The sequence below is a fragment of the Canis aureus genome, chromosome 9 (genome assembly GCF_053574225.1).
Source record: "Canis aureus isolate CA01 chromosome 9, VMU_Caureus_v.1.0, whole genome shotgun sequence".
In the NCBI taxonomy this organism is placed as follows: Eukaryota; Metazoa; Chordata; class Mammalia; order Carnivora; family Canidae; genus Canis; species Canis aureus.
In genome coordinates this window covers 64,495,592-64,508,558 of record NC_135619.1, presented here as the reverse complement: position 1 = coordinate 64,508,558, position 12,967 = coordinate 64,495,592, and the positions used below count along the sequence as shown (strand labels likewise).

The following is a 12,967-nucleotide window of genomic DNA, read 5'->3' as shown; positions in this document are numbered from 1 at the left end:
CCAGATATGTCCTCAGGGGTCTTCAGCTTTGGTGGTTTTGAGGCAATACTCAGGGAATTCATTATTAAAATGGAGATACCGGGAATTCCTGATTCAGGACATGTGAGATAAGGCTGAGGATGTACATTTTTGACAAGTTCCCCAGAAGAGTTGACAGCAGGTGGTTCTCAAAGACACTGCACTTTGAAGGGAGACACATGGTGGTATCTACAGAAGCTTAGCTCAACACAAGGAGGTGCCACATGAGTTCTTTAAGTCCTTGATACTCAAAATGTGATCCTGGACCAGCAGTCACGGTGGCCCTTCGACACTTGATGGGAATGTAGAATTCTGAGCCCAATCCAGAGCACCTGAATCAAATGCATTTCAATAAGATCTTCCAGGTAATTCATGTGTACAGGAAAGCTTTAGCAGAGTGTCTCTGGGTCCACTGAAGACACAATTCTCAAGAGGAGCAGTGCTGTCCCTTCAGGCCATCTGGGAAACAGGTGTTTGGCAAGTGGTTTGGCTGTCACAACAATTCGTCATTCTGTGGGCAGGGGCCTGGGAGGCTAGATGTCTTCCTTTAATGTCTGGTCAGCATGTTAAAGAACTATCTTACATCCTGCACGACTTCCAGACATCGTGCTGGATATTCACGTATACGAAACACCTGTCTGTATTTACCTGAGCCTAGCATCTAATTCTGTTTTACAAATAAAAACACCTTGTGGTGTTTTTTTGCATAATTTTAATAGACACTGAAACTTCCAGGAATGCAACTGCCATTGAAGTTGAGGGAAGATTCAACAAATGTTGAATTTTAAGTGTTATCAAGAGCTATTCACCATCTGTGATGGTTAACTTTATTTGCCAACTTGACTGGGCTAAGAAATACCCTATCTGCTGGTAAAACATTATTTTTAGGTGTATCTCTGAACATGCCTCTGAAAGAGATTAGCATTTGAATCAGCAGACTGATGAAAGAAGCTGGCCCTTCCCAATGCAGGTAGGTATCATCTAATCAGTTGAGAGCCTGAACAGGAAAAAAAACAGGTGAGAAAGGGAGGGTTTGCTCTCTCCATTGGAGCTGAGACATCTGCTTTCTCCTGTTTTTAGACATCAGTGCTCCTGGTTTTTGGCCTTTGGGACTCAGATCAGGACTCTTACCATCAGACTCCCAATACTTAGGCATCTGGACTCCAACCATTGGCTTTCCTCGTTCTCCAGCCTGCAGACAACAGATTGTGGGCCTTGTTGGCCTTCATAATCACACGAGCCAATTCCTATAATAAATCACCTCTTATCTATATTTGTCTCCAATTGGTTTAATTTCTCTGGAGCACCTGAACACACCACCTGAGACAGTCCATCACTGATAGTAGTGCAGTGACGTGTAGCACAGCATACCGAGCTGGTCTGCCAGGAGGTGTGAGCCCCTCGCTGCTTCCTCAGATTCAGACCCTAGCATTTATTCACTGATATATACACTATTTTACCATAAAATATTTTCCTTTGTTTCTTCTATTATAATTAGGTCTGTGTGCTGTTTTTTAAAAATTATGCATATCGATAGCTTGTTTTATCTATCAGGTTTTATCTCAAAATTATGAAGAAATATTTTATTTACAAAGTTTCATTTCTGTATCATAAGAAAAAAATTGCTATAAAAAGGAAGTTGTTGGATATGACCGAGCCGAGAAGGGCTGTTCTAGTGGATTTGCTTCATTTTTCAGACAAAGGATCTGAACTCTAAGGAGGCAGAGGGCCCAAGGTCACAGGGGTAATTTGGATCAGAAACCCAAGAACCAGACCCCTCCCAGGACTGGCCTCCCGCCACCAGCACTGCCCACTTGGCCTGCACAGCTGTCTGGGGAGCTCCTCGTCTCCGCTGTTACCCTCCTTTTCTGCCCCTGCTCTTGCCAAGCCCTGGGCAATGATTTGTAACTTCATGGAGCCTCACAAAGAAGCACAAAACCTTTGCTGAACTCTTTATTATTAGTAGTATTTTTACCCAGAATCTTTTCCTTAGAAACAAAGAAATTAATAAATTACAAAATAAATGGAGCCCTTCATCCTGGCAGGAATTGCCATCTGTCTTTGTCTATTGGACTCAAGGGTCTTCCAGAAACATGGCAAGAAGAGAAATAATCTCTTCCTTGAATTTGAAAGGCAATGGAGTTTGTAGCTGAAGACCCAAAGCCTAGAGTTTCAAGCCTATTAGGACACTATTGCTCACAATGACAGCAATCCAGACCCACAGGATGGGTGGCACCTAATGTGCATATACAGAATGTCCTCACAAATGTAGAACTTGCGTTGCTCAAACACTGGCTGTTCTGCCATTTGCTTTATTCTGAATACAAACATCCAGTGACACCTCTTGCCTCTGACATTCACCATTTCAGGCATGGGCTATACGGGAGATTAATTGGGGGGAAGGCACTTCCCCACAGGTGGTAAGAGAAGATCTCATGTCTTCAGGGGAGACTAAGGGAAAGGATTCCTTGAGACTCTCCCACCTTCCTTGCCAAGCCTGAGTAGACTGAAGCTTCCCTTGGGCTTTTTGGTCATCCTATGAGGACACGTGGCCAGGGAGAGAAAAAGAATAGATTATCACCCTCGTGAAAGAATTCTGGAAGAATTCTTCAGATTCTCATACAAAAGTTTCAAAGAAATTTTCAAAAGATATAAAATGACCAACCAAATGATAAAAGTCCCCAAACATGGGAATGCATCTTGTGGCAAGGACACGGTGTCCTGTGGTCAATTGGGTGCTTGCCACGTGACGGAAGAAAGCTGGCTTCAGAGAGCTTGGGTTTTCAGTGAAAGGCTGGCCTGTAGAACAATGGATTTGAACTAGGCTATAAAAAATAATGGTATTGCTTTGAGGGAGGAAAGTGTCCAGAGAGAAAGCCCCACACTGACCCGCTCCCGACACCCAAAAAGAACGTAGGGAGGGGCCAAGTGGGGGTGAAAAGGAGAAGGCTCGGAGGGGTTGAGTGAGGCTTCTATTTCACAGTGTCCTCAAGGAGCAACGAGATTGCAAGGTTTGACTAAGCAGAGGAAAAGATGTTGAGGAGGAAAGTGGGCAGAGGAGAGAGGAGCGTGAGTTGTCAGAAGGGGAAAGAACAGGAGAGTGTTGAGGACACTAGACAAAAGCAGCTGACTCCTGCCAACCAGATGGGTGCGGAGACAAAGACAGGGTCTTCAGGAGGCTGGGAGGCTGAGCTTCAGGGTAAAATCCATGCTTAATTCAAGCTACAGAAGAAGGAAAGGAGAGGCTTCCGAGATAGGAGATACACTTCTAGATTTCTCTGGTCCAAGAGATGGTAAGGGACTCCTTTCTCTCCTTGGGGTGGAGAGGATGTGTTAGTCTCCATGTGTTTTTCAATCTCCAAAAACACTTGCGCCGTTTGTCATGGGAAGAACTCCTGGATAAAATAACTCAGGTGGCCTTTAGAATTCCCAACGTGCTCACAAAGCTAAAATTCCTCAAACCTGAATGCCTAACATCTTAGACGAAGCTTTCCAATTCAACTGGAAAAGAGCAACCAAAGAGAGAGAGACTTAGTGTGAACATCTAAGGAAACGCACCATACTGATTTAGAAGCTCTGCGGAAAGGCTCCAGTTTCCAAGGACTATGTATAGACAAGGGGAGGAATTTCACAGGAGGACACAGGAGACAATCTACCGTCCATGTCATTGCCAATAACCAGGAAGGGGGCAGAACCAAAGACAACATTCTGTGCCTCTCTGTGTTAGGATAGGGGGTTGAGTGTATGGAATCAACCCGTGGGGTCCGACCATCCAGGACTGAATCTCGCCTTTACTCCCAGCCAGTTGAGCAAATGCAAGCTTCATTCCCTTAAGATACTCTAGTCAATGGAAGAGCTGTGTGCGGAGTCTGGCGTCTAGCAGAGCTTTCTCTTGTTGGTGGTTATTGTGACCAGCACCACACCGAGGTGTGCATCTCTGCCTTTAACCTGAATTAAGGAGCACCCACATATCCTGAGTCCAGTTCATTGGGCCATTCCTGAATATCTGGCCCTGCCCCCTTGTTTCAGTCCTGGTTTTGACATACACAGACAGGACACACCCACTGGGACCACCGATCCAGGACAAGATATGAGAGCAGGGACATACTTAGGATTTCTGAGAAGGATTCCAGAAAAACAGCCTCCTGCCCATTCTGTACTGACTGATATGAGGGAGAAAGAGCAATCAGAGCTAATATGGACTGAGTACCCACCGTAGGGTGGACATGGTCCTACACACCTTACCTATGCCATTCCTTTATGGCTCGGCACAACTCTGAGCTGTCATTGTTATCACCTCTGTTCCAGATGGGGAAACTGAGGCACCCGTCTGGAACAGAGGGTCAAAAGGGGGTGATTCCATCAATAAGGGTCAAAGCACTCTGGAGGGATAATTCCATCAATACGCTGAAGCCCGCCGCATCGTAAAGAATGCAGAGGCATCTGCTTGAGTCAAATAGCTAAGTCTCGGATGCAAATGTGATGTTAAAAGTGGCAGCTGTTCAGAGTATTTTTCAAAATCGTTCCACTGTTTCATGTGTACAAATGAAAGCTATAAAAATAACTACTACTAATTTGACAAAATTACTGTTTTCCTTTGTTCAATCTGCTGCTTCACACTTAGAGGCCTGCCTAATAACCTTGGGGCTGATTAGGCCTTCGTCTTTCATGAGGCGGACAATTTTCTCTCCAGGAAATGGAAAAGCCTTATGTCCTGGAGGTCACCAGTACGAGCTAGAAAGTGGCTTATTAAGGTATAATTTCATTATGCAGAATCTACTTCCAGTTCAAATTTCATTAGGGATCAAGTATCACTGAGGCTTAAGAATCGGCCACTGACAAAAAAAAATGAAGTCACAAAAAACGCAGCCACGGCACCCATTACAGAGTTTTTAGGGTGGAAAGCAAACTCACTTCTTTGCATCAAGGTTCCTATACAAAAGCTCCTTTTAGTTGCATTTAGTTCTTTTTTTTTTTATGATGGCTAATACTTAATTATCCAAGTGAGATTTTCTACGCTATTTACGCCAAAGTAGGATTAACTACAAAGAAACTTTAGCCAAGCCCTTAGGTCCTTCTAACACAGAAAAAGCAAATTAATATTAATATTGGATTGTGGAGAGAAAGGCAGGAGAGATCTGAGCCTCCAGTGATATGCTAATAAAACAGCAGCTCAAGAAAAATCCCAAGCTGCACCATTAGTCAGGCTGTCGGTACCTATCAAAGGAGGACATTTGCTGGGGGGGAAGAAACCACTCTGTGTCAAAGCCAAATACACACAATTTTTAGGACTGTGTGCATTGCTTGCCTGCCCTGGAAGGAAAAGGCATGTCTGGTAGGAGAAAGCATGTGCTTCTGGGACTTTCTCCCTTAAGCCGATGTTCCAAATCCTTCTGAATAGTTCTGTGAATATCACACCCAAGTGCATTTTACTTTTCTGCTCTGAGGTCAGGTTTTCACAAATGCTAATGTGCCCTTCTGATCACACAGAGTTTACCTTGCTTTACAATAACATTGCCTTTCATCTAGAGTCCTCACAACTTGCCTAAACAAGCAGCACCTTTCTCCCAGTTGTGCCAAACAGAAAACTCCATGATCCAGACAAAACCAATTTTGGACCCAGAAACCACCTTTCTAAAAACTCACAGATAGAAATCAATCCTCAATTTCCCAGAACCCAACTAACAGACATTCCCTTTTTCTTGAGATTTCTCATACCCTCAACTTTTAGGAAAAGGAGGCCATCAACAAGAAATTAGGTGTATCAGAGATTTATTTAGGGCATATATTGAAGTCACCGAGGGGGTGGTTTGAAAGAGTGGAGAGAGCTCCATTTCTGATCCCTTCTACACTTGTGGGTGTTCATGACAGTGCTGGAGGCAACACAGAATCCCAAAGAAAATACAACTTACTGAGACAGGAGAGTGGACTGATGTATTTAATGAATTAATTTGTTTTTTGGTGCAAAAAAAATTGTGCACTAATATATTTTAGAAATATTTTGTCTCAACTATATGAAAACCATACAAAGACTATTTGGAAGGAAATCCACAAAAATGGAAGCAGTGACTCTGCTTAGTGAGATAATGGATGATTTTTATTCTTTCATTTCAAAGGTGAACACAAAATCATTTTCTAAAGATTTGGAATAGGATCTTAGTACTTCTCAATGGCAAGAGAAGCCAATCAATGAGACCAATTGCATTCCCAAAGCAATTTGGATGAGACTTTTATGGTCTCCAGAGGGCTCTCTCTGTGACGTAGTCATTTGACCTTCAGCGTGAGTGATCATGGACCTACTATTGTTGTATAAATTGCAGCATTTTATTTTATTAAAAGATTTTTTTTGTTTATTCATGAGAGACACACACACAGAGAGAGAGAGACATAGGCAGAGGGAGAAGCAAGCTCCATGCAAGGAGCCCGATGCAGGACTTGATCCCAGGACTCCAGGATCATGTCCTGGGCCAAAGGCAGGTGCTCAACCACTGAGCCACCTGGGTGTCCCTAAATTCCAGCATTTTAAAAACTCTAAATTTCACCCTAAGCAATGAGAGCAAGAAATGAGAGGTTTTTGTGTATGTGTGCCATTTCAATAAATACAAATTAAATGTGAATTAAATACCTATTAAAAAATACAATGTTGGGATCCCTGGGTGGCGCAGTTGTTTAGCGCCTGCCTTTGGCCCAGGGCGTGATCCTGGAGACGCGGGATCGAATCCCACATCGGGCTCCCGGTGCATGGAGCCTGCTTCTCCCTCTGCCTGTGTCTCTGCCTCTCTCTGTGTGACTATCATAAATAAATTTAAAAAAATTAAAAAAAAATACAATGTTTTTCATATGGTATCACCTCACATTATGTGTAGCCCCAGTGGTGCTCAGAGAACCCTGCGGTAGTAATGCCCAGGTCCTCTGAATTTGTGGTTTAAGGCCTATGAGGCACCTCTAGGTTAGAGCTGGACACATAGAGAAGTTGAAAGGGAGACATGAAGAAGGTGCAAGAGGCCCAGAGAGAGAATGAGAGAATAGATACTCTCCTGAGGATCTTCTTCCAAATTTTCTGCCCTGGGACACTGAGAGAGGGCTTGGATCTTTGTGATGAGTTCTCCTTGTCTGCTTAAGTCCGTTTGAGTGGGTTTTGATAGGCATGTTTTAAAGACTGAGGTTTTGGGCAGCCCGGGTGGCTCAGCGGTTTAGTGGTCTTCAGCCCAGGGTCTGATCCTGGAGACCCAGGAACAAGTCCCACGTCGGGCTCCCTCATGGAGCCTGCTTCTTCTCCCTCTGCAGTGTCTCTGCCTCTCTCTCTCTGTGTCTCTAATGAATAAATAAATAAAATCTTAAAAAATAAAATAAATAAAAATAAAAAAATAAAGACCTTTGTCTCCCTGGTGTTCAGATGCTGCATAGGCTCTGTATCAATGGGTGATAACTGGACGTGCTAGAATAGGGTTTGCTATCCCCCATTTTTCTTTCCAAAGGGGAGTTTGTGGTGCAATTTTGTCTTGTCTTTCTCCTGGTGCTGCATATGGGGTCTGTTATGATAGTTTGACCTGACTGCTTGCTTCATATACGGCAGCTGGAGGGTGGTCCTACCTGGGGACCAGGAGCCCTTGTCTGCTGCAGCTTAACAGGACTTTGAATACTCTCCCATCTAGGATGTAATTGCCAATTAGATGGCTGGTTACATAAGGTAGAGGTGTGTCTGTGTGTACAGGAAGCGGGGTTTATGGTAAGTGGTAAAATAAAATATAGAAAATGTAGGGTTTCATCCCATTCCCATCCCTACCCCCACCCCTTTGCAGCCATGCTTATCCTACCTTATCCAATCCCCCAAGATTCAGCTGATTGGATGAGAATTACACACCTGACCCATATTTGGCCAACCAGAGTCTCTAAAGAAAGTAGAGGAGAAACTGAGAAACAGGAGGTAGACATTGCTTCCCATTTCAACCAGGGAGATGTGAACTCCTTGGTCTGAGGGGTGCCACTGACAGCCAAGAGCCTGGAGAAGCAGAAAGCAAAAGTGAAAAGCAAGAGGAAATAATGAAGCAGATACAGAGAGAGGAGCAAAGGCAAGAGATGGAGAAAACAGATGTCGATTCAATCTGGCTTTCTACCTCTGGTTTTAGAGATTTTGTGCCTCCTGCCCCACAGGTCCACAAATTACCTCCCCGCCCCCCCCCCATATCCCTATAATACAGTCTACGTTTTGTCTTAAGCTCATCCAGGTGAGTTCCTGGCACTTGTAAGCAAAAGAGGCTTGAGTGAAGAATACAGAAAACATGCTCCTACCTCCTGATAAAAATGTGCCTAGTTGTTATAGGAGAATTACCTGTTGCTGTGTTTCATTGGATCCTGCAAGGAGGACTAAGTTTGGGTATCACATCATCTGAATAAGTTTGGAGAATAACCACTCCTACTTGTTGCAAGAAACAAGAAGCCCTTCTTGGGTCCTTATCTCAATACATCTGAGAAAAAGCAGGCTGCTGATTAACCGCAGCAGGAGACAGGGTGACTAGAACTGGCTCTCAAGGAGGAGTGAGGGTCAGACTCACTTAGGCAAGCGATGGTGTCTGTTTTAAATAGAGCCACCAAGCACCCACCTTGGACCAATGGAATCAAAAACTCCAATCCAGTGGTCAAGGCAGTTATACATTTTTTTTTAAGTTTCCTAGGAGATTTTAATGTGCAGCCCTGTTGGGAAGAGCCACTTGATCCCAGGACAAAGGGACATCTGAGAAAAGGAAGGGCTCTAGAGCTCACACATTTATAATAAAAGGGACAAATAATGTTAACCACAGTGGTTGCCTGATAGCCTTTCTGTACAATGCAGTAATAAAATCCTTCTCTAGCTGAGAAATAGTGATTTGCTTGCCCATAATAATGAGCTGTAAACATCAAAAATGGCTTAATTTATCCTTAGTACACGCTTTTTGAAGAGGTGGGGTAACATGTAATCCATTTAAAAAAAATAGGACTTAATTAAGTTTGCAGTGTAAAATTTTAAAGTAACTTCTACCCTGTAGAAAATTAGGATAATAAAAAAAGAAAATTAAGGTAAGCATAAAGAAAAAATACATCTTATAATCACATCACCCACTGTTTTGTGATTTCTTTCACACTGTTTATCTTATCAGACGATTTATGTAGTTTTTCCTCATAGAAATGGGACTATATTGTTTTATAATATTTTCCACTTCATATATTATGAATATATTTCTATGTCAAAAATACTTCTTATATACTTCAATAAAAATAAAAAATATATATGTACATGTATATATGTGTGTGTGTGTATATATGTACTTCTTACAGCTTCATAGTATTCCATTTATGGATGGATTTGGATTAGGGTTAAATGAGACAATGTGTATGAGGTATGCGGTATGCCCTCAATAAAGTGATAGCACTTAGTACTGTTACTAGAATGTACGGATAGTTTCCCTATTGATGGAATATTAAGCTGTTCCCAGGGGTGGGGGTATTGATTTTTAACTTATTACATACATAATAGGGATTTAAAGGACTCTTTTCACTAGCTGGAAACATTTTTCTTTTTTTTTTTTTAAAGATTTATTTATTCATTCAGAGAGAGCGGGAGAGAGGCAGAGACACAGGCAGAGGGAGAAGCAGGCTCCATGCAGGGAGCCCGATGTGGGACTCGATCTGGGGTCTACAGGATCACACCCCGGGCTGCAGGCGGCGCCAAACCACTGCGCCACCAGGGCTACCCTGGAAACATTTTTCTTATCCGATTGTTTTTTTATTCTTATTTAAGTGTTAAATATGTAGAAGTTTTATATTTTCACTAGTCACGTCTGTCAGTCTTATCCTTTGTGATTTCTAGGCTTAAAATAATTTTTTTAAATATTTTTATTTATTCATGAGAGACGCAGAGAGAGAGGCAGAGACACAGGCAGAGGGAGAAGCAGGCTCTCTGCGGGGAGCCCAATGTGGGACTCGATCCCAGGACCCCGGAATCATGACCTGAGCCGAAGGTAGACGCTCAACCACTGAGTCACCCAGGTGCCCCTCTAGGCTTAAAATTCTCATCATGATACCATAATAAATCTTGACACATGATAAATACCCCTATAATACATAATTAATTTAAATGCTTCCACCAAAATGGTTAACTCAACCACAGGTTTGGGACAAACACATTTCTAGACAAAACTTCAACTTATAGAAAAATACTTGATAATGAAGCACAGCATCCCCAATGGGGATGTTCAACCCGACGATGCTGTAGCACACGTGCAATGTGAACCGCGTCCTGCCTCCTTCCAGTTGACTTGGGAAGAGGATTCCAACTTGTTAAGACACAGGAAAAGGAAGCAAGTTAAGCAAGAACTCAACAGTCTAATGGTGTTTCCTTTCACAGATTCCAAAAAAAAAAAAGAATCAGTTTTATAATCAAGATAAGACACTTTGTACTTGCTTCACCTGGGTGATTCAGTAGTGACAATGATACAGTGCTATGATTGTTACTCTCCAGCTGTCAGAACAGTCATTTTGGGAGATCATATGAATGCCTCGTTCTCATCTAGTGGTAATGGAGGAAGGGTATGAGGACATCATGGTCAAAGCGCATGGTAGATAGTTTCCATTTATTAATCTACTTGACCAACATTTACCGAGGGCCTACTGTGTGCCAGCACTGGGCAAAGTGCAGACACACAGAAGTGAGAAAGGCGTGGGGCTCGTGGTTCCATGTAGGCAGCAAGACTCAAAGACCTGGGAGGTTCCCCACCCTTTTGCATAGTGTGAGGGCTGAAGCAGAAGTTAGGAGATCTGATGTAATGAGAGAAAGAAGTCAGAGAGGAAAGTGGCACCCACTGAATCCTATTAAAACAAATCCCAGGACAGCCAAGCCATTCAGGTAATAAATCAGTATTTCTAAAAGCCAAGTACTAATTCAGTTATAGAATAAACACATTCAAAATAGCAAGAAAGTTTAGGACTATCTCTCAGAGTTCCATTAATGAAGATTTGCCATCAGTCCCCACCCCTGGCAAGGAGGCCATTGAGTCTTCTGGGAGGAAGGATGGGAGAGGTCCGATCCTACAGAGCTAGACAGCACATAATGGTCTCCACCGGTGGATGGGAGACAGAGAATGGAAACCTCAAACAACCCCACTCCTGGCCTCTCTCCACAGGGCCCCTCAGCCCATTAGCAATATTCATACCACATCTGGTTTAGGCTGGGCACACTGGCCCACTCCAGGGTTCCCTGGAATGGAGCACTTTAAGCAGCTGCCATTCTCCCTGACTCACCCTTGATTTGTTGAAAATGCAGAGCTGGCCATGAGAAACTGGGGCCTGGTAACAGTTTCTATTAACAACAACAACAACAAAAACTATCATGGAAGAATAAAATGAAGTGGAAATGGACCTGAATCCATCTTCACTGACATTATTTTGAATAAATTTTTCTTCATCAGTGCTTGGCAAACAACAGCGATTCTACATTATGTTTTGGGGGAGTGTTATATTCAACTAACTAATTAATTAGTTGACAGTACAGTCTGATGCTTGTGAAGGTGGCACGGCAGTCTAGAAGAAGCATGGGCTTTTCTAGGAAAAAGCCAGATGGACCTGCTCCTCCTTCTGCTGCCTGGGGGGAAGGGGGGTGAGGACCAAGTCCGCTAAGTCTCTGTTTCTTCATCTGTGAAATGGGGACACTATCATCTCTCTCAGAGGGAGGCTCAAATGGCAGGATTACATGAGTCTGCACTGAGTACAGTGCCTGGAGGACTAAAGGCCTCAACAAACGTATTATAATTGGGGCATCTACTTGGAGTATGTGCCCAGTGCCCAGAGGAGATTCAGCACCTGGTGCAAAGTAGGTCCCTAATAAATGGTGGCTGTTGGGTCTCTTCCTCCTGTTGCAGAGCATTAAGATGCTTTTTCAAAGGCAAAAAAAATGAAATGCTTGCCTTCTATATCTTGCATCCTACTTTACTCACTCTCAGGTTCTCCTGCTACTTCAAAATGCTCCCTTTGACATCTGTCCACCATGTTTCCTTCTCTTCTTCCTGCAAACCTCAGTATTTATCCTTCCTCTTAACTGTGGCTTTATTGCATCTGTGTTTAATAAGCTCCATTAATCAAAGATCCTCTCCTCTCTTCATTTAGTACAAATTGTTGGAAAGAAGAACTTGAATGGAGGGATGTCATTTAGCATCGGGTCCCTATCTCCGCCCAAACACACATCAGCTTATAAGAACAGAGAGGGTTTTTACAGAGAGGAGACATTAAAAACATTTCACTGGGTTAATAGCCTCAAAAACTGGAGCTCCCTTTTCCAACATGAAATAGATTTTATTTGTAAATAACACTCTTGTCAATGTTTAAGCAAGTACATGCATAATGCAATTCTTAACCCCACTGCCTTTCTGATGGAATTTCCATATTCCCCTGGCACTGGAAACTCCAAGACTCTCCCTAAATCACCCGCAGAAGCACTCCACCCTACCCAAGAACAGGGTGTTAAAATGTCCAACACCTTTTATGGGTCCCTTAATACCCACAAATAATGAAGTACTTATGGTACAATCACTCTGGCACGGCTGACATCTCTAGACGTTCTACATTCCAGGTTTAAGAGCAATTTTCCCCCAGACACTGAGGCATGATCCAAAATCAACATGGACAGTATCCAGCAAGACCTCAGAGATGTTATTTTTCTTATGCTCTGCTGTGTCAACTGCCTACTGTACAGGGCTTGACAGTAATTTTTAATTACTCAGCTGGGCTTCCTCTGAACTTGTCACTTTTCACCATTTCCAGTTAATGGATCTTAATTTCCCATAGGAAAACCTTTAGTCGGTCACAAAGTTCAGGCTTTTCTGGTTCAATTCTCATTTATCAAATATGCTAAGGAGAAAAAAAGCTCTTTTGCCTACTGATTTGAGATGACCAGAGGGAAATCAAACAAGAATGGAAT

General features: G+C 42.9%; 1 protein-coding gene across 1 annotated transcript in view; it reads right to left on the bottom strand.

Annotated features, from left to right (window-relative positions):
• The window catches only part of KCNK13 (potassium two pore domain channel subfamily K member 13), a 96,274-nt gene that overhangs the window by 62,553 nt on the left and 20,754 nt on the right, over positions 1-12,967 (bottom strand). The gene's annotated exons all lie outside the window — the stretch shown is intronic.